Raw genomic sequence first — 21799 nt, 5'->3', positions numbered from 1 at the left:
TTCATAAGTATATTACATTCTACCGTGTCAATATAGCCATCACACATAGTAAAGTCAAAGTAATGAACTCATATGTTTGATTCCTTAATTTTTTTGGCATAGAGCTAATATACTGTATTTTATGTAGCATGTTAAGCAAATTAATAAATACCAGCTTGGTGGTAAAAAGAATATTAATATTTATTGATTATTTTTGTTATTAAGTACTTTTTGTGTAAGTTAACTTTTTAAAGATAGCTTAGATTTGGGTATACTACCATTTCCATTTTTTTGGCAGATAAATAAAAGGAAGCAGATGAGATTGAGGCAGATGAGATTGCATCATGAGACAATTCATTAAGCAGAAAGTCATAACCCTGGGGTTGTAGGTTTCAGCATTTTAAGCTACAGCAACACTCCCCAATCATTTAAAAAAACTTGGAAGCTGAGTCTATAAAACTGTTTGGTGTAGAACATACCTATGATGAGACTGTCTTAAGTCTACATACCTCTACTTTCTATGGTAGCTTCTTTGGTGCATTGTTGAGATCTAACATTTGTTATGTACTAAGATTAAAGTCTAGAGGTTGGGGAGATGGATCACTTGGCAAACATGAGGACCTGAGTTTGTGTCCCCAGCACCCATATAAATGCTGGATAGTTATGGTGAGTGCCTGTAATCCCAGAACTTTAGAAGCAGTGACAAGGGATGCCTGGGGCAAGCTAGCTAGACTACCTGGATTGGGTGAGCTCTGGGTTCAGGTGAGACTCTGCCTCAGTAAAGGAAGTGACAAACATTTGAGGAAGACAGTGCCATCCTTAACATGCACCCCTACATATGTGCCTACAAACTTGCAGATACACACACACACACACGCATACCGCACATACAAACAAAAGGCCTAAAAAAAGGATTAAAGTCTGGCTTATAAATAGGCATGTTGAAACTTAGCTAATAGCTTAATTGTAAGTAGGATGGAAAGGGGGGAAAATCCATATCCATAGCCTATTTAGATTTGTAGAATGCAAATCCTCAGGTTAATGTTATTTGTTACATTTTACCTGTGTGAGGAGGGTGATTTCCAGCAGAAATCTAGGCTATACACACAGTACATATATTTCAAATGTAACTTTCATTTTATTTTATTTTGTTTAGAAGATAATGTTTTAGTGAGTAGGGAATGATGTTGCGAAATTAGCAGATTTCAGGGAAAAGAAAGTTCTCAGACCTCATAGAACCACCGTTGTTCTCTTGTTCTTAGACTTACATACATCCTTAAATGCCTCCTGTAGAACAGCCATTGTGAGTGGTTAAAACATAATTGGTAACAAAATTGACATGCAACCCAGAAGGTGTCTTTAAAAGGTGTTAGTCTATATACTTGTAGGAACAGCTGAGTGAAAATAGAAAGCAGTTGTTTAAAACACCTTAAGGGCTGGAGAGATGGCTTAGCGGCTAAGTGCTTGCCTGTAAAGCCTAAGGACTCCAGTTCTAGGCTCAATTCCCGTCCCCATGTAAGCCAGATGCACAAGGTAGCACATGCATCTGAGTTCATTTGCAGTGGCTGGAGGCCCTGCTGTGCCCATTCTCTCTCTCTTTCTCTCTCTCTCTCTGCCTCTTTCTCTTTCTGTCTCTCTCAAATAAATAAATAAAAATAAACAAAATTAAAGAAAAACACCTTAAGGTGGGAATACAAGGAGGCTAGTTTTTAATACTGTTTTTCTTTTAAGAGATGCAAATAGGGAAAGACACTAAAGCTCGGATGAGTAAGTACAGTTTCAAAAGTGGAACAGCTGTCTTCTTTAGGGGACTTCTTAAGCAGAGAATCATCATGAATAATAATATGCTGTCACTATTTTCTGTATCAGGTCTACTTGTCCACTGACCCTCCTACTACCTATTTCCTCTTTTTTTTTGTGGGGAACTGTAATAACACTATTCCGTCCTGTTTATTTTTGTAATGCAGGCAAGCTCTTTTGGTTATGCCTTTCTGGAATTCATGTCTTAGTTCTTGCACATGTCTGTATAAAATTTAGCAAATTATATAGTGATTATTATTTAACTTTTAGCTTGTGTTCATTGGAGGAGGTTTTCTGGTTACTAGGAACAGAACAGTGGCATTCATGAAGAGGTGTTGGGACTAATTGTCACTAATGGATAGTCAAAAGAATGGCTCCAATTTTAGGTTAAGTATTAGATGCCGCTTTGGAATCCCCTACTCCTGACTCCAAAAAGAAAAGTGTTGAGTCATGAACAAGAAGTTCTGTTTGCAATTACAGAACACTGCTGTCATTTTTTTAGACCGTCCTCCCTCCCCTTTCCTTTCTTCTTTCTTCTTCCTCTTTCTCTTTTCCCTTCTTCCTCCTCCTTCTTCTCTCCCCCTCCCACTTTGGCAGGATTTCTACTAACCCAGAAATGAGTTTGAACTTGCTCTGTAGCAGAGGCTGGTCTTGATCTCCTGATCTTCCTGTTTCTACTTCCCAGCTGCTGGGATTGTAGTTATGTACTACCATGTCTGGCTTGTTGCTGCAATTTTAAATAAGTCCAGTTTTAATAATGCAAATATTAATTTGATTATTTAAATTAGCAATTGTTTATTATTTTTAGACATCCTTTTTTGTATTACCCAAAAAAGCCAATTGTAACTTTTCATTTTCACCCTTACATAAATTATTTTGTGTAATTGGTACAATTAACTATTGCCCTCATCTTTTCACGTAAGGACAAGATAAGGGGATTTAAAAATAGTCTTAGGGGCATTTTAAGCTACTTGAAATGGATAATTATTTAAAATATACTTTGCCATTGTACAACTACCTAATTTACCAAACACTTTTCTTGCTTTTTTTCTTTTCCCAACTCTGCCTTTATGACGATAGCTAATGTAGGAGAGGCTAATTCTCAGTGGCTGGGGAGTTCTGTTCTTTATAAAGAGACGGTCAGAACTAATTTCTACAAAAGACCATTTACTGGGATCATCACTGTTTCAACTAAAAAGCATGATTTGGAGAAATGATTGTAAACTCTTTTAACCAGATCATTGAAAGTGTCTGTCCCATCTTCTATTAGGATGCAATCTAAGATGTGAATGAATTTTCTATTGGAATTATTACATGATTATGTTTCTGCTAAAGCCTTTGCAGATTATATAGCTTTAGATTTTTGTTTTATAGATCAATACATTGAGACCTAGACAAGGTTCATGAACTGTCTATAGTAAAGCTAGTGAGTATTTCAACTTCAAAGACACTGCTCATTTTGAAATTTGAGAAGAATATACAAAAGTGACTATGTAAAGAAGGAAAGATAAGTGACTTGTTCTAAGATCCTGTTGGAAGGTACACATCTTTGATTTATTTTATCTAAAGTGATGTGGTTACATTGATCCTGTAATCTCCTGTTACTTGGTTTCATTGGTCTCCTGTAGAACATGTTTGCAAAACTGTTGACATGAATTAGGGTGCAAGAGCAGTTGTACTATAATTTTAGACTGAAAACCAAAATTCTTGGTTCTGGTTCCCTGGGTTCCTTGTTGCCATAAGATCTCAGCAAAAGAAAGACAAAGACAGCATCCTGTACATTCTTGCTATGGGTTGATGAAGACAGCCAGTAACCCAATGAAAATGGAAAGACCATCTCATTGACAATTTCTACTTTAGTTTCCTATGAATATAATGATAAGATATGTGAAGTAAAGGCTAGGAGCTCTGCCTAGAGTCAGTTTTAATTAAAGGGGTAGTATGATTTTATTTTTACTAGATTTTGTTTTTTATGTACTCATATGATTAAATATATTATTTTTAGTTTTTGCTTATTATATTTCCTTCTTTTCACCATACAAAAATTAAGATTACAAATAAACATTTAAATATAAACAGAGAAAAGTGATACTGTGTATATTATGTTATGAAGAGCCCAGCAGGTAAATGGAAATATTGCCACTCTATATGAACCCACGACGAAAGCCAGTTATTATTTACTGGTTCTTTTTCCTATTATTGATAACTCACTTTACTCTTCTTAGTGTACATATTTTAGGTATCAGTGCAATATATCTATTTATCACCTATCAATCGATTATTTTAACTGCTAAATGAGATTAAATTGAGTATAATTTGAGACTATGTCACTAATTTATAATTAATTTTAATTCATTATACATTGCTTTATTCCTTAGTTGTAAAATAAAGTTGATCCCTGTTCTTCATATTGTGTAGGATTCTTATGTAAATTAACATCTAACAGTAGGGTTTACAAGCATGTTGTAAAGGCTTATTGCTCATTTTATTCACCTCCTTGCAATATAATGTTTTCAGATCTTTTTATTATTTTGATCCCTGAGAGCAGAGACGTGACTTTTGATTGCTATTTACTTTATACCATAACCTATTGTTATAAACAAATGTATAAGTTAGCTCAGCTACTGTGAAATCCTGAAAGAAAAGTAGCTTAATGAAATTACAGTTCACTTGTCATGTTAACTTCGTTGGAGGAAGTCCAGCAATCGTGAGGTACATTTGGTTTTTCGGGGACTGCAGTGTCCATGTGGGAGGCTTGCTTCAGGATAAAATGTAAGGTGGTTGGTGGTCTTAAGTACAAGGATGGATCCTTACTGGGAATAGCTACCAGCTTCCCACATTTCTTATTTTTACATTAAATTGCATACTTGGACTTGATTTATGTTAAACATATATTGACCTTTTGTTTTTAATATTTGAGAAGTTACCATTATATATTACATAAATATTTCATGTATTTTTAGATCTCTGTGAATCTGTCCAGTCTGCAATGGCCCTTGCTTTGTATTTCTTTCTGTCTTCTACAAGGTCCAGTTCAAATGTCATGCACTCTTCTTCCATAAAGAACTCTTTAACTTCCATAACTTCAATCTATCTTTTTCCCATCTATTTCATTCTAATATAATGTGTGTGCTCCTTTGCTATGACATCTAATAAAATCTCCTGAATTTTCCCTTGTTGTATTAGGTCTGTGATTTTGTTAATAGTAGAGTTCATGTCTCATTGATCTCTTTCTTCTCTATGGTGCTCTTCATATAATAGGCTGATGATATTTTCTGATTGACTGAATGGAAATGGGAATTCTTACTTTATTTCTGCTTCTAATAGAATATGTTATCCTGGATAAGTCACTCCGTCTTTATTTCTTTCTTTTCAGTAAAGTAAAGAAAATTATAAGTTTATTTGCATCATGAGACTGTTATAAAGATAAAATAATTTTGAAAATGTACTGCCAATTTTAAGATATTTGGTATAGGAAATTTCTCTGTTGGCTGCTTTGCTAGCAACTTGGAAACACTAAATCATGATGAAATCAATTCCAAGTTGTGTTCTGAGATATTTTACAGTAGCATTTTGGCACACTAGTGCCAAATATTTCACATTTCACTAAGAAATTTATAACAGCAACTACTACTCATTTTATGTAATGGGATTCCAGTTGATATTCTTAATTAAGATTCTATGATAATGTTTCTTCATAGAATACCAGTTGTTTTTAGTATGACATGTACAAGAGACTAATATTGGGATACTAAATAAGGGATTTATTGAGACACAAGATTCTTGTAAGTAAATTATTATTCACTCAGTGATATGCTTTTAATAAATTTTTATAAGCAGGACAGTGTATTTCTCTTCCCATACTTAGCTTTTTGAGTGTTAAACCTTTAACCTCATATGTGTTAATGTGTTCTATCAAGTCAGTACTCCTGCTATTTATGTAATTGTAATGTTTGTCTTAAAGTCCCAGATGTTTGCATTGTTATCTCAGTTTTATTCAAATTAGAATATGAAACTTTAAATATACAAATTATATTTTATCAGTTTTCAGTAAACAAAACCACTTTGCTACAGGGCTATAGTTACATATACAGGAAATAGTTCTTTCGAAAATCTATATCATTGTGTTCTGTCATTGATAGTCTCTGTTTATTATTTATTAAATGTTCATAACATGCTAGTATATGCCCATGATACTGAAATTAGCTTCACTACCTAGTAAACTAAATATAGTGTAGAACATATTTTATGCATGAATAGATTATGAATTGAACTTTGTGGTTTTTTAATGTTGAATAGACTCAACACCTCCACTTTTCTTGGTTATTATTGTTACAATCACCATTATACTTGTTTTTTGCTTATGATACAGATTACTATCTACCCTGGTAAGCATGTTCCACAGTTACCTCTTTCCTATCTCGTGGGAAATTTTCATGGTGTCATTATCATAGTTTTTCTTTATGTATATCTTCCAAATAAGTTTTGACTAATGATAGCTAGTGACAAGCAGTGTTTGTGTTTGCATACACTGTTCGGTTCCTAGATCATGGTGGACATCACAATGAATGTTTATCTGATTGAATATATCTTACTTGTAGATATCTTTAACTGGTATCTGATTAAGGATGGCTTGAACAGACTGACACATTTACTGTGCTATGGTCAGAATACCAGGTTATACAACAAAGGCTCAGTAGAGTGCAGTGTAATGCACCAGAATACAGATTTGAATTAAGCAACCACAAGGACTAATCCTTTATTTTTTTATATCCATATAAATATTAAAATAATATTTTGTGAGTCTTTTGCCCGGGAGAGTCATTCATTCTTTACATGGTCCTTAGTGGAAAACATGTTACTTTTTATGAGATGTGATGAAATTAGTGGGAAAACATAATGAGTATTATGTTTGGTAGAAACCACAAGTCAGATCTGTCTAAAAGAGTTTTGAATGTTTAACATATACTGAATACTTGAGTTGGGAGTGAAAGTAAGGGAGGAAATGCAGCTGATGAACACTTTGAAATGCTTGTATTTTAATATAAACTGAATATCATTGACAAGGTTTGGGTGGATCTGGCTAGTAGAGGAAGTGAAATGGAAGTAGGAAGGCAGGATTCTATTAACTTTAAGTAGAAATATATGTTACCATTTTATATATAGTTGTTTAAAGCAAAAAATAATATAGGGTAAGTACAGAGAAAGTGATACTGCAGTACTTTTAACTTATTTAATTTTATTGTGGACACATCTTAGAAACAGAAATCTTTTAACTTTTTTGAATGAAAGTTGTAGTTGTCAGAACTGTATTATTCTAGGTTAAATGGGCATACAAAAAGGAAGTAGTGTTTAATCACATAATACAGGACTTAAGGAAACCTCAGCAATGATTTCTCTAGTTAAACTGTGAGAACTGCATGCAATAACTTATCATATTTTTTCTGTAAAACCTAGTTATTTAGTAGAAAAAAAGAAAATTGATCTTCAGTTGATTTCTAGTCTTTGTTTTTAAAGACATAATAACACTTGAGGGGCCATTGATCATTTAAAATTTTTATTACAATTTGAAGTTTTTCATCCTGTGTTTCTGAGCCCTGTATCCACGATAACCATGTTCTAGATCTCTTTGATAGGAAAGACTAATGGTTGAGGTGATGATCACATGATTATGACGAGATATCTACACAGAGGAATTTAGGTGTAGTTAAGGTATGTTTATTCAAACCAAATGGAACTACAAGAATTAATCTGGCATTGGTATTTATCTCCTAAAAGTTAAGGCTTCCTCAAAACAAACAGAGTAGTTTGATCCTGTCCACCAGGTATAGAAGATTAGCTTTAGAAGTCAACATTATGTTTTCTCTTTCCCTTTAGGACAAAGTATGTTCCATTTTGGATCACCTCAACTACCTTACCAGGCAGAACCAGGTCTCCTTGTGCTTCAAGTTTTCCTTCTCCTATGGGGACGGCATATCCTCAAATGTTCATATCTTCACTCTGAAAAGGCAATATATGTGTGTGTGTGTCACACACATATATGAATGAATGATGTTTTTAGTGGCTATAAATAAACATTTATAAGAAGAAGAGTGGTTTGTGGGAGTTTTACTATATATACACATATATAATATTTTCCAGTCTGGTTTCAGACCCCGACATGGCTTGGAGACAGCGTTGGTGTGTATGAAGGCTCTTCCTCGAATGAAGGATTTGGGACAACTTTCCATGATGATTGTATTAGAGCATCAGCTGCTTTCGTGTTGGTCATGAGGTGATGCTGAACCGAATGCTTGAACTAGCAGGAGTGGCTGGGATTGCATTGGAGTGGTTCCGTTCATTCCTTCCGGGTAGGTACCAGATAGTGGTGTGGGTGAAATGGACATTGAGGGTCTTCCCATATGGAACCCCATAGTAGTCATTCATTTCCCCTTCATGGCTAGTGAACACGAGAGGACCACCAGGTGCCCAAAGGCCAGGCAGTGTGATATGAATGGCTGGATCAAAGGTGATGAGAGTGATTCCCTGATTTGAGGTCGTTTACATGTCATTTCTGTTTCAGCAGTGTGACAGTGCAGACTAGACTGCGAATTGAGAAAGTGTGATTTGTTGGGAGGTGAAAATAATAAGGCAATAGTGTTCTTTCCAACTTTTATGCTTGAATTTCAGTCTGTATAAACTGTGGCCATATTTTAAGCACAAATTTATCTAATTATAAAAATTACATTGTAATATCAGATAGAAATATCTGATTTGGCACTGGGGAGATGTCTCAGTGCTCAGTGAATAAATCACTTGCAGGCTTGTAATTTCAAAAACTAGGAGCTGGAGTCAGGGCATCCCTGGGGAAAACTGGCTAGCTAGACTAGCCAAGTTAGCTAGCTTTGGGTTCAAGTGAAAGACCCTGTCTCAATAAATATGGTAGAGAGTGATGGAGAAGGATGTCTGGTGTCAACCTCTGGCCTCTCCACACATGGCACACATGTGCATGCACACCTGCACACATGTTCACTTGCACACGTGAATAAACATATACATATGCATCCAACAAATATATATGATTTTCCTTTCTGGAATCTATCCAGAGCCACTTTACCTGTGAACATTGACTTCATGTCCTTATCTTTCTTGTGGAAGTTGTGGCATACTTCTTCACCCATTTCCTTAGGACTCTTGGAATCAAAGTAGCCCAACTATATTAATACCTATTCTTGAAGATGAGGGCTTATTTTCTCAGTGGGTATATTGCTTTGTCTTCACTAAAAGTGCTTTATTATTCTGACTCTGTTCTAATCCTAAACTGGATTGTACTTTAAGGAATTTTTAACTTAAATACTGCCTCTTCTTTTGTTTACATTTCTCAAGAAATGTAAGTTCTTACAAAGAATATGCTAAGTTTCCTCAACTTAGTACTTGTTCCTTAGAAATTCCATGCCTCTTCATGGTGGTTATGCATGTGTGTAATATGATAGCAGAGATTTTCCTTTAGAGAACAAAAGCTTGTTGAGCATTGAACACACAGGAAGTTTGTTAGGCCCAAGAACAGGATCCAGGTAAAGAACTGAAAGGAAACACAGATGCACATATCTGTAAATATCATTAGAACTGTCGGTGAATGTCATTTTGGCAAAAGGGCAGGAAACTAACATTTTTGCAGTAAGTGATCACTGTTAGGCACAGAGCCAAGTATTTTCTATTTTTTAGTTCATTTAATCCTCACAGAAACATTGAGAAGTAGATGCTGTTTCTTTATTTTATAGATGAGGAAATTGAAGCTGAGATAATTTGGGTATATTGCCTAACTTCACACAGTTTTAAGTGTAAGATCTGGTATTTGAGTATTGGCTTGCTGATTCTGTAAATCAGTCTTTCCAACACAAGTAGACATAAGCAAATGATAAATTTGAAGTGTGAGTCCCTAGAGAAAAGAGGAAATAAAAAAGAAGAAAAACATACTTATTTAGGGGAAAGAACAAGCCAAGGAGGAAATGGGAGATACAGGAATGTACTAGCTTGATGTTTATTTTTAAAACTTCCAGAGTTTGCTTAACACTGTCTTTGACAACCCTTGTGACAAAATGAATGGTCTTAAGGTCAGCAAATGTTCATCACTTAAGAGAGGAACATGTTTGGAATTTTGATTTTATGTCTGTTCTGACATTTATAAACTGTACCAAAAATGTAGTAATGATACCCTATATTGTATCCTAAGAATCCACTTGGATGATCAATACTTGAAGTCAATCAAATAGTAACTATTTAAAGAAAGGCAGCATTTAAAGGCAAATGCCACGTGTTTATATGAATTTTCTAAAAATGTATCTGTACGGTTTTTCTATATGGAACCATGTGTAAGTAGATGTAGTAGTTTTGGTGATATGCATGGATTTCTGTACCTCATAGTTGTTTTTTTTTTTTCAATGAAGTCTGGCTCCATGATAATTTCTGTTTTAAATTGATGGGTATTAATGTAGTAATAGATCATTTTCTGGAAAAGCCAAATAGATTATTGTTTCTGTGCTTATTAAATGTCATTTGGCAATTGGAAGGCATTTTATAATGCTGAAGTTGTCATTGCTATCCTTGGTCAGGATGCTGATATTGCTTACATTATTGGTTCTTAAGGAAACATGTCCATTCCTCACCCTCCTAAAAAAATTTAAAGCTCTTTAAGTGTAATTATGTTTAACATCAGTGCAGTCATAGTGACCCATGAAGTAGCTATGATAGCTGGATGCAGCACTGTAAGATTTCCTAAATTTTGTTAAGTGAAATATTGTTTTCATGCAATTAGGTGACTGACATATCAAGAAACCCTTTCTTGAAAGCTTTTAAGTAAGTGGCAGTATGAAACCACTGTAACATTAAATGAAGCTAAATGAATGGGCTGGAGCTGTACTTAAATATTTTATAAGTGGCCAGAGCTATGATATTCCATGTTGTGGTTTTATAAATATTACAAAATGAAGGAAGAAAGAAGGACCGCTTATTTTTACATAAAGTGTTTTGCACAACTTTAATTTATTTAACCAGTTTTCAGTTAGTCAGCTAAGTAGAAACTTGAGGTTTTCTACCTTAGTTTGCCTTTAAAAAAAAATTTCTACCCTGATTTCATTTACATATTGTTCTCTCCTTTTTTCCTACTAGTGTTAGTTGTTATGCTGGGGGGAAGGAAATCTTTGCAAACTTGGTTGAAATGTGGATATGGTTGTCACATAATGTATAGGAAATTTTTCTTTGTCTAAATATACATTTTACCTCATGGGTCATCGGCCTGCATATTTTCCTAAAGAAGGTACTTATCATTATAAATTATCATATAATATTAGTACTTATATAACTACTACTAGCATTGTTTTCTAGATCATTACTATATGTACAGGTATAATTTTATATTTTTCCAGAATAGTAGATTGACATATTTTATCTCTTTAAGAATTTAAATTGATCATGTCCATCCTGACCTTTATCTTACTGGGCATCTATCTCTTCTCCCATATTTAAGACCATTAGTATTGGCATGTACCAAATCCAAGTTATTTTTGTAATCACTGCTTCCAACTGATGCCTCTTAGAAATCATATTTCCCTGAGGATGAAATTAAAGCAAGAAGCACAAGAATTACTTCTGATTTTTATTGGTGATAAGTAAGATGTATGTTTAGGTGTTGATTCTAAGGAAGGACACTTAACTAGTCTTCCAACAATTCCTTTCCAAAGCACACTGCTTCCATGAGGTCTTACAGTGTAGTAAGACCTTTTATAAAATAGAACTTTTACACTCATAATTCTGTCCATAATGTACACATGTATTTCATGCCATTCTAAAAAGAAACCAAACTATGTTTGGATTCCACAAATTACTTCCTAGCCAAGAACATTTTAAAGGAAAGTTGTGTTTATTAAATATAGTCATGCGTTAAATACCAGTTCTTATCGAAGAAGAAGACAGCACTAAATAAGATACCTTGAGAATGTAAGTGGACAAAGGAAGAGGCAGGCTAACTTAAATTGGTGTTTGGCTTGTGATATGAAGGCCAATCTTAATATCAATGATAAGTAGAGTTATTTTTAGGCATTTCCTTTATCAAACATTTAAAGGTAAATATTTTTTCACTGCCAGCAAAATTCTGTGTTGAATTATCTTTTTTTTTAAATATTTTTTAAAATTATTTATTTATTTATTTGAGAGCAACAGACACAGAGAGAAAGACAGATAGAGGGAGAGAGAGAGAATGGGCGCGCCAGGGCTTCCAGCCTCTGCAAACGAACTCCAGATGCGTGCGCCCCCTTGTGCATCTGGCTAACGTGGGACTTGGGGAACTGAGCCTCGAACCGTGGTCCTTAGGCTTCACAGGCAAGTGCTTAACTGCTAAGCCATCTCTCCAGCCCATGTGTTGAATTATCTTGACATTCTGCTTACTGCCAGAGAAGGAAAGAGAAAAGGAATCCAACATGAAGTAATGGACAGAGAACTCTACTCTTTCTGAACTGTGGAGAGCCATTGCAAATAAGACATTTTTATTGAACTTGCAATGTGTTAAGTGTGTTTTATGTTGAAAAAGATACAGATGTAATAGAAAAATAACATATAAAAACTCATATAATTGGAGGATTAGAAAAAAATATAACATTTTATCTACATTAATAGGAAAATCATTTCTGTAGCTATAAGTTATGAAAGGAATTATATAAAATTATTAAAATTATAAGGAAAAACTAGGACCTTAGAATTTATTGACCCAAGGACATGAACAGAAACGTATGCCAGTGCAGAAAACCCAAAGAATAAGCTAATATTTGGATAAGAATATGGTCTTTGTAGTCAGACTATTAAAAGTTAAAATAAACTCTGGTAATAGTCTTGTGCTTATTTATCTGGTAAGGTAACTAGTCCATGCACTCTGCATTAAAGTCACATGATGCTTCCTGCTGAGTGGTTACTGGTGAAGGTATGAACCAAAACAATGCATTCAACACTCATTGTCATTCTTTGCAAAAGGTCATTAGATAATCTATATCTTGTGAGTTATTAATTTTACCTCTGTAATTATATCTTAAAAATTATTCTTGATTATATTAATTAAGAGAGTTATATTATTGCTTATTTTTATTATGAGTAAAAGACATACTTTAGAGGTTTTTTACTTGAAAAGATTTAAGAAAATGCTAATGGTTGGGCTTCCCTTAGAGATTGTTTTACTAAACAGGTATGGTATGGAATGGGTCTTTGAAGTTAGTATTTTTTATTTTTTATTTATTTGAGAGTGACAGACACAGAGAGAAAGACAGATAGAGGGAGAGAGAGAGAATGGGCGCGCCAGGGCTTCCAGCCTCTGCAAACGAACTCCAGACGCGTGCGCCCCCTTGTGCATCTGGCTAACGTGGGACCTGGGGAACTGAGCCTCAAACCGGGGTCCTTAGGCTTCACAGGCGAGCGCTTAACTGCTAAGCCATCTCTCCAGCCCTGAAGTTAGTATTTTTAAACATGCCCTTAAGATTCTAATAAACAGCCAGATTGAAGACCACTGTATGAAGCAAGCTGATAAAATATTTCTAGATATTCAGTATTTTATTAATTTTACTTGTTGTTGGGAAGAGTTTATCATAAAATTAAATATTGATGTATAATATATAGGTAAATTATAAATTTAAAATAAGAAAAAAAGCCCTAGAATAAATTAGATGAAACCATATAAAATGCTTATATATTTTGAGGGATTGACATTTTTGAGTAAGTTTTCTCTTCATCAATTGTTTTGTTATGTACTTGTATTACTTGTTAATATTTTTATATTTATTTATTAGAGAGGGAGATAGAGAGAAAGTGTGTGTGTGAGAGAGAGAGAGGGGGAGGGAGGGGGGAGGGAGGGAGAGAGAATATGAGTGCTACAGGGCCTTTAGCCACTACAAGTGAACTCCAGACACATGTGCCACCATGTACATCTGCCATACATGGATTCTGGGGAAACTAACCTAGGTTCTAAGGTTTCACATGCAAGCATCTTAACTGCTAAGCCATCTCTCCATCCTCTACTTGTATTACCTTTTTAAAAAAATGAAGAGTATGTTAAGTTCTTGCTGGCAAGATCTATTAATAGATTATTTTTATTGATGTATTGAAATTTATTATTGCCTCAAAAACAATCACATGCCAACACCAGAAGATATCTAATAATAATATAGTGACATTTAAGTAACATTTTTCTTTCTCTGATCTCAGGAATATTTGTTGATGTAATTTTATGAGGTTTGGTGTATAATAAGCTCTAGTGAGTAATTTTTATCTGCCTGTTTTATAGTAGATGGTGTGACTTAGGTGTGCCATTCTAAATGTCCTTGCATGTTGATGGCTGATCATTGACTCTGTGATAAAGGTGTGCATCTCAAATTTGGATGCATTTCTATAATGAGTCCAGAACAAACATTACCATGTTTGTCATGAATTTTCTTGTTCATATTGCCCACCTTAATTAAGTAGACCACACTTCACCCCTAGGGTATGAAACAATTTCTAAATCCCTCCACCACCTCACATATTTAGTCAACATCTTTTTCCACTGGCTTTTTCTTTCCATGCTTGTGGCTGGAGATGGAAGCCAGGGTCTCAAGTTTGTCAAACAAGAACGTGCCATAAATCTAAGTCTTCTATATTCTCCCTAATGTTCTCTTTTTGACTTTTTATGCACATCTCTATACAATAACCAATGCCCAGAGAAGCTCTTACCATCTTCCCTGCAAACAAATAGTGAAGGTTCCTCACTTGTCTGTCTTCTGAGTTTGACTCAATTTAGATCTTCTCTTGCGCTGATGGATGTTAGAATAATCTTTGGCACACTTTTGTCTCCTTTTTGAAGTATCAACTTTGCTGTGTTTCTACACCTCATGTACCATGATGTGATGTACACCTTCCCTCTGGAATTGGATCCCTATTCTCTACATTGTCATGACTGTGGAAATGACAACCAGTCATGGTCTTGCCTGTGAAGTTCTGTCTTGTCCATGCATTTGTCCTCCATGCTTTTCCTTCTGTAAGGAGTGACATTTTCATCCTCACATTTGATTGGATTATCATCCAATGCCTAGGCATTCTCATTACCAGGGAGCTAATAATTTTTAATATACCTTTCAAGCTAAAAACTCAGCTTTTGAAATTTACTCCAGAAAGATAGTTTCATGTAGAATGCATGTGTGTCAATGTCTTTAGAAATCACTATGTAAAATGATATGAAAACAAACAAACATTTAAGTAGTGATATAATATGTACATTATTAAAAAAACCTAAGAGTTCTTAGAGGTCAAAAACATAAAATTCTCTTTGGGAATAATCTCTTAATCATGTTAAGTGCAGAATCATACATGTGATTATGCATTGAAAAAATACCCTCAATCTATAGATTATTATGATTATATTCATATTATATATGAATGTAAATAAAAGTATGGGAAATAAAACATGATAACTCTTTAGTAGTCATTAACCTCAGAACACAGTGGGGGAGTTGAAAGGACTTTTTAAAAAATATATTTCATTTGTTTATTTGAGAGAGAGAAAGAGGGAAAGAGAGAGAGAGAATGGGCATGCTAGGGCTTCCAGCCACTGCAAGTGAATTCCAGCTGCATGTGCCCCCTTATGCATCTGCCTTACATGGGTCCTGAAGAATTGAACTGGGATCCTTTGACTTTTCAGGCAAATACCTTAACTGCTAAGCCATCTCTCCAACCCTGAAAGGACTTTTAACTGGAGAGAATGATGTATTTTTACACCTTCCATAGAGACATTCTTTTCATTCATAAAATAATGATCAACAAAAATTAAATCAAGGGGGATGTGATAGAATTGGAAGACAAATTGTCAGTAAAATTATTTTCTACTTTGAAAACACAGCAGAATATCTACAGACCAATAGAAACCAGCTGTGAACATGTCACAGTTGCTTCATATATGTTTCAAATAAAGCCTAGCAGAAATTTTTGCTGAAGTTTCTTTGAGTTCCTTCTCTTACTCCTAACAGGTAACCAGCCTTAAAGATTTGCCATGTATTATTATAGTTGAGATTTCGTACTTGTACTAGGAAGACCTTGAAAAAATGTATCTATATTCATAACTTAAATCTAATTAATATTTATAGGTTTTCTTCCCTGTAACAAATTTTTATATCTTTATAAAAGTATTCATCTTGGGCTGGGTGTGGTAGCAAATGCTTTTAAACCCAGCACTTAGGAGGCAGAATTAGGAGGATTGCTGTGAGTTTGAGGCCAACCTGGGACTACAGAGTGAATTCCAGGTCAGCCTGGGCTAGAGTGAGACCCTACCTCAAAAAAAAAAATTTCATCTTTTTGGAGTTCATACCGATAAATGGAATTGCATGCATTTTTTTTCCCCCCGCTGGACTTTACCCGATGTCTTTCCAACTTGATTACATCAGTTTCTATCCTCAGTGGAGTCTTTTGTCACCCCCTTGTCTGGGTAGCCTCAGCCAATTCTTGAAATCACCAAACTTTTGGTTTTGTTCTATCGGTAAACTGTTAGATGCTCCATTATTAACAAGCCTTTTCTGGGTGTTCAAGGCTGGCAGAGCCCCATAAAGGGAGTGTGGTGAACCACTAATTGATTCAAAGTTGTCCATCAGTCAGTTACCACAAACAATGGTCACTAAAGTGGCCAGAACTAAAGGCTGCCATGGAAGCATAAGTAGCAGTGCCCACTGGGCAGAAGAAGGTTATGATGGGCAAGAGAGGCAATTTGTTTTTTGTAAGCAAAGGCATTGAAGATGAGGGAAGCATGCAGATGGGAGCACAATAGAAATAAACTTTGGGAAGCTGGGAGTGATACTGTTAACCAGAAAGCGGTTAGTAGAAGACCCCGTTCAAACTTGTCATGTAGCAGATAAGGAAATGAACTTGGAAAAGTCAAGTCAGTTTGTATCAGCCACTCTATCATTAGTCAGATGCCAAAATCATGTTATTCATAGGCCTATTTAATGTGGGCACCTGGTGGGTTTGTCTTCAACAGGACTAAAACTTGATGCAGAAGTTCAAGGGACATCTTTTTACCCCCTTTCTCTTTCCATGTTTGCTTTTACTTGGATCTGGCTAGTTTTATTCTCAGCAGGCTGTGTCTGATATTCCTACTGCAAATAATTTAAGCCTGATGTCTGCATTTTTGTCTTAATGACCCCCCCGCCAAAATACTCAAAACTCCTGGTCAACATGACCAGGAAGATAGTTTAGTTTGCCCCGCTTTCCTGTTAGGGAAATCATTAATTCCTACATTGGGGTCACATTAATAAAGAAGGATTGCTCCTAAAAGAAAGGACTGCTGTATATACAATCACAAGATATGCACCACAGATATATTGCTAGATAAATGGTAGGAAGATTGGATTGTAGTAATGAGTTTATTAAAAAGAATACTCTTAGCCTGGCATGGTTGCAAACACCTTTAGTCCGAGCATTGGGAGGCAGAGTAGGATGATTGCTGTGAGTTCAAGGCCAGCCTGAGACCACCCCTACCTCATATAACCCCCCCACAAAATACTCATGTTATCCTTTGCATTTTTTTTGTGTGTGTGTATTTGCAGCTCAGTGATGAAGTGATGATAATAGTTTTGTAGCAATAAAGATCTTCTGAGTAAGTAAAGGTGGCTTATAAGGCAATACAAATATAAAAATGGATTTTTCCCACATAGAATTTTAAAATTCGTTGGAAGTAATCAGGGCAGGCAAGTCAAAGGTAAAATATTTTTCAGGCCAAGACATAGGAAAGACACAAAGTGTCACTATTTTTCTAGAGGAAGGGGGATATGTGTGAATCACTATGCCAGTGGTGGTAAAATCTTTAACAAAAAGTATTTAATGATAAAGTGAAACATGGTTGAAGATAGTAATGGTTCTAGGTCCTAATGTGCCAAAGCAGAGAGTTGGAAATCCAAAGGCACGGTGACTTATTTGTATAATACTACAGATGGTCTGATGAATGTGAGATTGATGCCAAGTGCATTAATGGCAATCAACTGTTGGTATGAGGATTTTGCATTTCCTTTAGTGGAAAGTGATAAAAACAGACTTTTATTTTATTTATTTTTATTTTTTTGGTTTTTTGAGGTAGGGTCTCACTCTGGTCCAGGCTGACCTGGAATTAACTCTGTCATCTCAGGGTGGCCTTGAACTCATGGCAGTCCTCCTACTTCTGCCTCCCAAGTGCTGGGATTAAAGGCGTGTGCCACCACACCCGGCTTAAAATATTTTTTTAAGTATCTGAATAGTATGGCCTAAGAAGGAATCAAATTGGTATAGTTTTTGTGTCTTCTGGCTGTTGGTTTATCTTCAGTAGGAAAATTATTAGGCTAACTGTGCAGGATAATATAGAGCTAGAACATGTTGAAAACAGAGAGACAGAGAATTTTCTTAGTAGTATGGAGACAAAAATTGAATTAGGTTGTTCAAAGGTAAAAATTTGAAGATGAGCTTTGGTGAGGGTTTGTGGAAGTAAAATTACTGGAATAATTAGATGTTTTGGTCATGGCTCATGAAAAGCAGTTGAGAATCAAGAGATGCTTTCCTCTACATCTTATCTGTTAAGTAGTGTAGCTTTGAAAACATGACATTTTCAGTTACATAGTTACTATTTATGTGTTTTTCAGTGTTCCTTGATGTTCTTATTTCTCTCCTTGAATTTTATAAATTTGCACAGAGGAAAAATCATTGCCTCATATTGTTTTCATGGCAAAATAGATGTTTTGCATATTCTAAAAAATAATGTTGCAAGTTTTGGCTAGTAAGATTAAACATTCCTGAGAGCATGGTTTTTATATGCTTTGTTTTGATGATTTAAACAATATAGGCTGGATTGACTCATGGAAATTTTTGGCATATCACATCAGGAGACATTGCTAAATGTTACAGTATGGAGAATTCTTTTACATGTGGCTGAGAATAGAGTTAAGGATTGTTGAGAGGTTTTCATGTGCATTGCGGATGTGTTTGGTGTTTTCAGAGGAAAGCATATGGCAGGTTGTTTCCCAGGGTCATTTGACAATAGGTTTTAGAGCATGGCTTACTTTTCACTCCACAGACGTGTGAAGACTAGTCCAGTATTAACTGCTGACACAATGGGAGAGGCTGGTTAGCTACAAGTAGAATATATTACACAACAATGCTTTAATAGGTCATTATCACACTGCATATGCTATCTTTTCTATAATATATGCAATTTTATTTTGGAAGATATATTTTTATGTAATTGGAGTACCTTCCTTGGTTTCCCTGAGTGGGGAAATAGTGTTTGTTGTATAAAGTCCCAAATAGCCACCAGTGGCCAGGGTTGACTGTCACAACATTTGGAGTTGAAGATAGGCAAAATGCACACATGACCATGTCTAGTGATCTTCTTGGGATAAACTAGGGCACTATTTAAATTCCAAATGATTTTCCACTGGTTTGTAACAAGCCTCAAGGCTGTATTTCTCACAAGTCCCCTGTCCTATCATAGGTATTCAGAAAATTCAATTCAGCTCAGCATACATTTCTATTATGTGCAAAGCACTGTTAGAGTGCAAATTTATTTCAAGATTACTTTGACATATATAGTGTTTGAATAAATGTTTGTTCAATGAATAGTTTGTTTTTCTTTAATGATCTATTTCCACAGAGGCATCTCAATTATAAGTCTGAATTCTCTGCAAATTCTTTTTTAATTTTCATGAATAGCATTATCAACCATGAGCAGAGTCATCTTCTGCAGCCCAGCTCTTTATAACATTTGAACTCAACTCAGGGGATGTGATTGCCTTATGCATCTGGCTTCTCTTTGTGTTTCCTCCAAGTACTAAATCTTCTTTTCATATTCAGGTTGAATAAGTGGAGGAGGCAATTGAGTGGGGAGAATGTATGGCAGTGGAATAGGCACGAGCTTTAAAATCAAGAAAGAATTTGGATTTTAACTCTGTCCCTTAGTTGATGCTGGTCTTCAGTACATTTCTTAGTCTCTGAACCTTAGTCTCAAGTATAAAGCTGGGAATCCTGCTTACATTCATGGTAACTAATGGATATAGGAAACACTGCAAAAGACCTAGATAGGATGCTGATGCTTTTGATTAGTGGTAAATATAGTAATGGAGGTTTGTTTCTATCTTTCTGCTTTTCTTTTTAGCATCTGTGTATGCATGTGGTGTACATATATGTGAGAATGTGTGTGGAAGCTAGAGAACAACTTTGGGTGTTATCCTCAGGTACACTGTCCATGTCTTTCTTTCTTTGTTTTTGTTTTTCGAGGCAGAGTCTTGCTCTAGCTCAGGCTGACCTGGAATTCACTATGTACATGGTCTCAGAGTGGCTTCAAACTCTTGGTGATCCTCCTACCTCTGCCTCCCAAGTGCTGGAATTAAAGGTGTGTGCCAACACACCCGGCTCCTGCCCATGTCTTTTTAATGTAAGGTCTCTCATTGTCCTGGACTTCACTGATTAGACTATATTGGCTGACCAATGAGCAAAAAGGGTCACCTTTCTTCACCTCCCCAGCTCTGGAAGTACAGTTGTGTACCATCACACTTAGTGAGTACTGGAGGTTCAAACCTAGGTCCTCAGGCTTGCAAGGCAAGCACTTTACAAACAAAGCTATCTCCTCAGCCACTCTTCACTTATTTTCAGTGTTGATATGGGATAGATAGTAGACAAAGGGTATTCTCGATGCTTTGTCTTTACTTATTTTTGATAATGAGATGAAATTTTTTTGAGATGAAATGTATTTATACAGATTTAAAAAATCTGTATGTACTTTGCCAGTTATTCAAATAAGCTATGAAATGCTAATTTCTTTCAACTTCCCATTCTATGGCCTTTTAGATGTTGATTTCTTTTGAGTGATAATTATAGTATCATAATAGTATTATAGTATTATAACTATAGTATTATAATAATAGCTCATATTCTTGGAGCCCTTAGATCATGCCACACCTTAACCTCAATGCTTTACACATTTTTACTCATCTAATCTTCAGAATAGTCCTCTATGGTATATTAACTTTTACTGCTCACATTGTATGGTTGAAGAATCTAGATAAAGAAAGCGAACATCAAATATGATGTGTATACTAAATGGTCTACCCTGGTGTGCTTAGATGGACCAGTGCTAGAGCCCACAGTCTTACTCACGGTACTGTACTACTGCTAATAATAAGGCAGATATGTGTCATATCCTGGCATACTTACTTCAAGCAGAGGAACAATTGCCAATATAAGCTCTGTTTATGGCACATAGTCTCCTGGATGTCTATGATCAACTATGGCCATCTTGCCTGTTGGTCAAGATTCTTCATAATTTTTAGGAAAGATTATATACCTCATTAGTGTTTATTTGGAGATTAATGCCCTTATAGATGCTTATATAAACTAATAACAAGTAAATTATTGGACTTATATTGCTAATGTTTTGAGATTTTTTGTTTATTTTTTTAAGACAAAATATGAAAATAATGAGCTTTGAGTTACTATAGTTTATCTACTAGTTGCTTTTGGTGGGTAGTTTCTATACAGTAGATAAAAAGTCCAACTTCAAATATCTATTTATATATGTAAGAAGAATATTTAAATATAATTCAAGATAGCCAGAGCTACATGTTAAAATTTGAAATCTGATTTTTTTCACAATTTAAGAATTCATTTGTTTAATATGTTATTTATTAATGATCTTTTGCCTGAATATCTCCACCTGATAAAAGGACTACTAAAACTACATTTCTCCTTTTACCTTAGTGAATACTGAATATTGAATTGTACGAAATACTGAAAATTTTGAAAAGGTCTGAGAATGTTGCTCAATGATGGACTCATTCATTACCTTACACACTCAAGATTGTGAAAAATACATCAGCAACTAGGTTCACATAGAAATGTTAAAGTACCTTTTTCTTTGACAACTGACCCATCTTTCATTTGAATTGACTTTGTTCCTATTTATTTTTGTATTTTTCTGAATGCTAATCTTATGATTCCTCACGTCTAAGTATTCACTCTGAAC

General features: G+C 35.1%; 1 protein-coding gene across 3 annotated transcripts in view; it reads left to right on the top strand.

The window, feature by feature from the left end:
- Window positions 1-21799, top strand: part of Asxl3 (ASXL transcriptional regulator 3) — a 205191-nt gene that overhangs the window by 37632 nt on the left and 145760 nt on the right. The window contains exons 3-4 of one of the 3 annotated variants that reach the window (XM_045135320.1): window positions 7921-8129; window positions 9302-9304. The exons of 1 other annotated variant lie outside the window; for it this stretch is intronic. The gene's annotated coding sequence lies outside the window, so the exon portion shown is untranslated. The remainder of the gene's footprint in view (window positions 1-7920; window positions 8130-9301; window positions 9305-21799) is intronic. One more of the 3 variants, XM_045135321.1, reaches the window with a different exon arrangement.

Source organism: Jaculus jaculus, chromosome 15 (assembly GCF_020740685.1).
Source record: "Jaculus jaculus isolate mJacJac1 chromosome 15, mJacJac1.mat.Y.cur, whole genome shotgun sequence".
Classification (NCBI taxonomy): domain Eukaryota; kingdom Metazoa; phylum Chordata; class Mammalia; order Rodentia; family Dipodidae; genus Jaculus; species Jaculus jaculus.
Note: the sequence above shows the minus strand (reverse complement) of the source record. Positions and strands in the feature narration are given on the sequence as shown.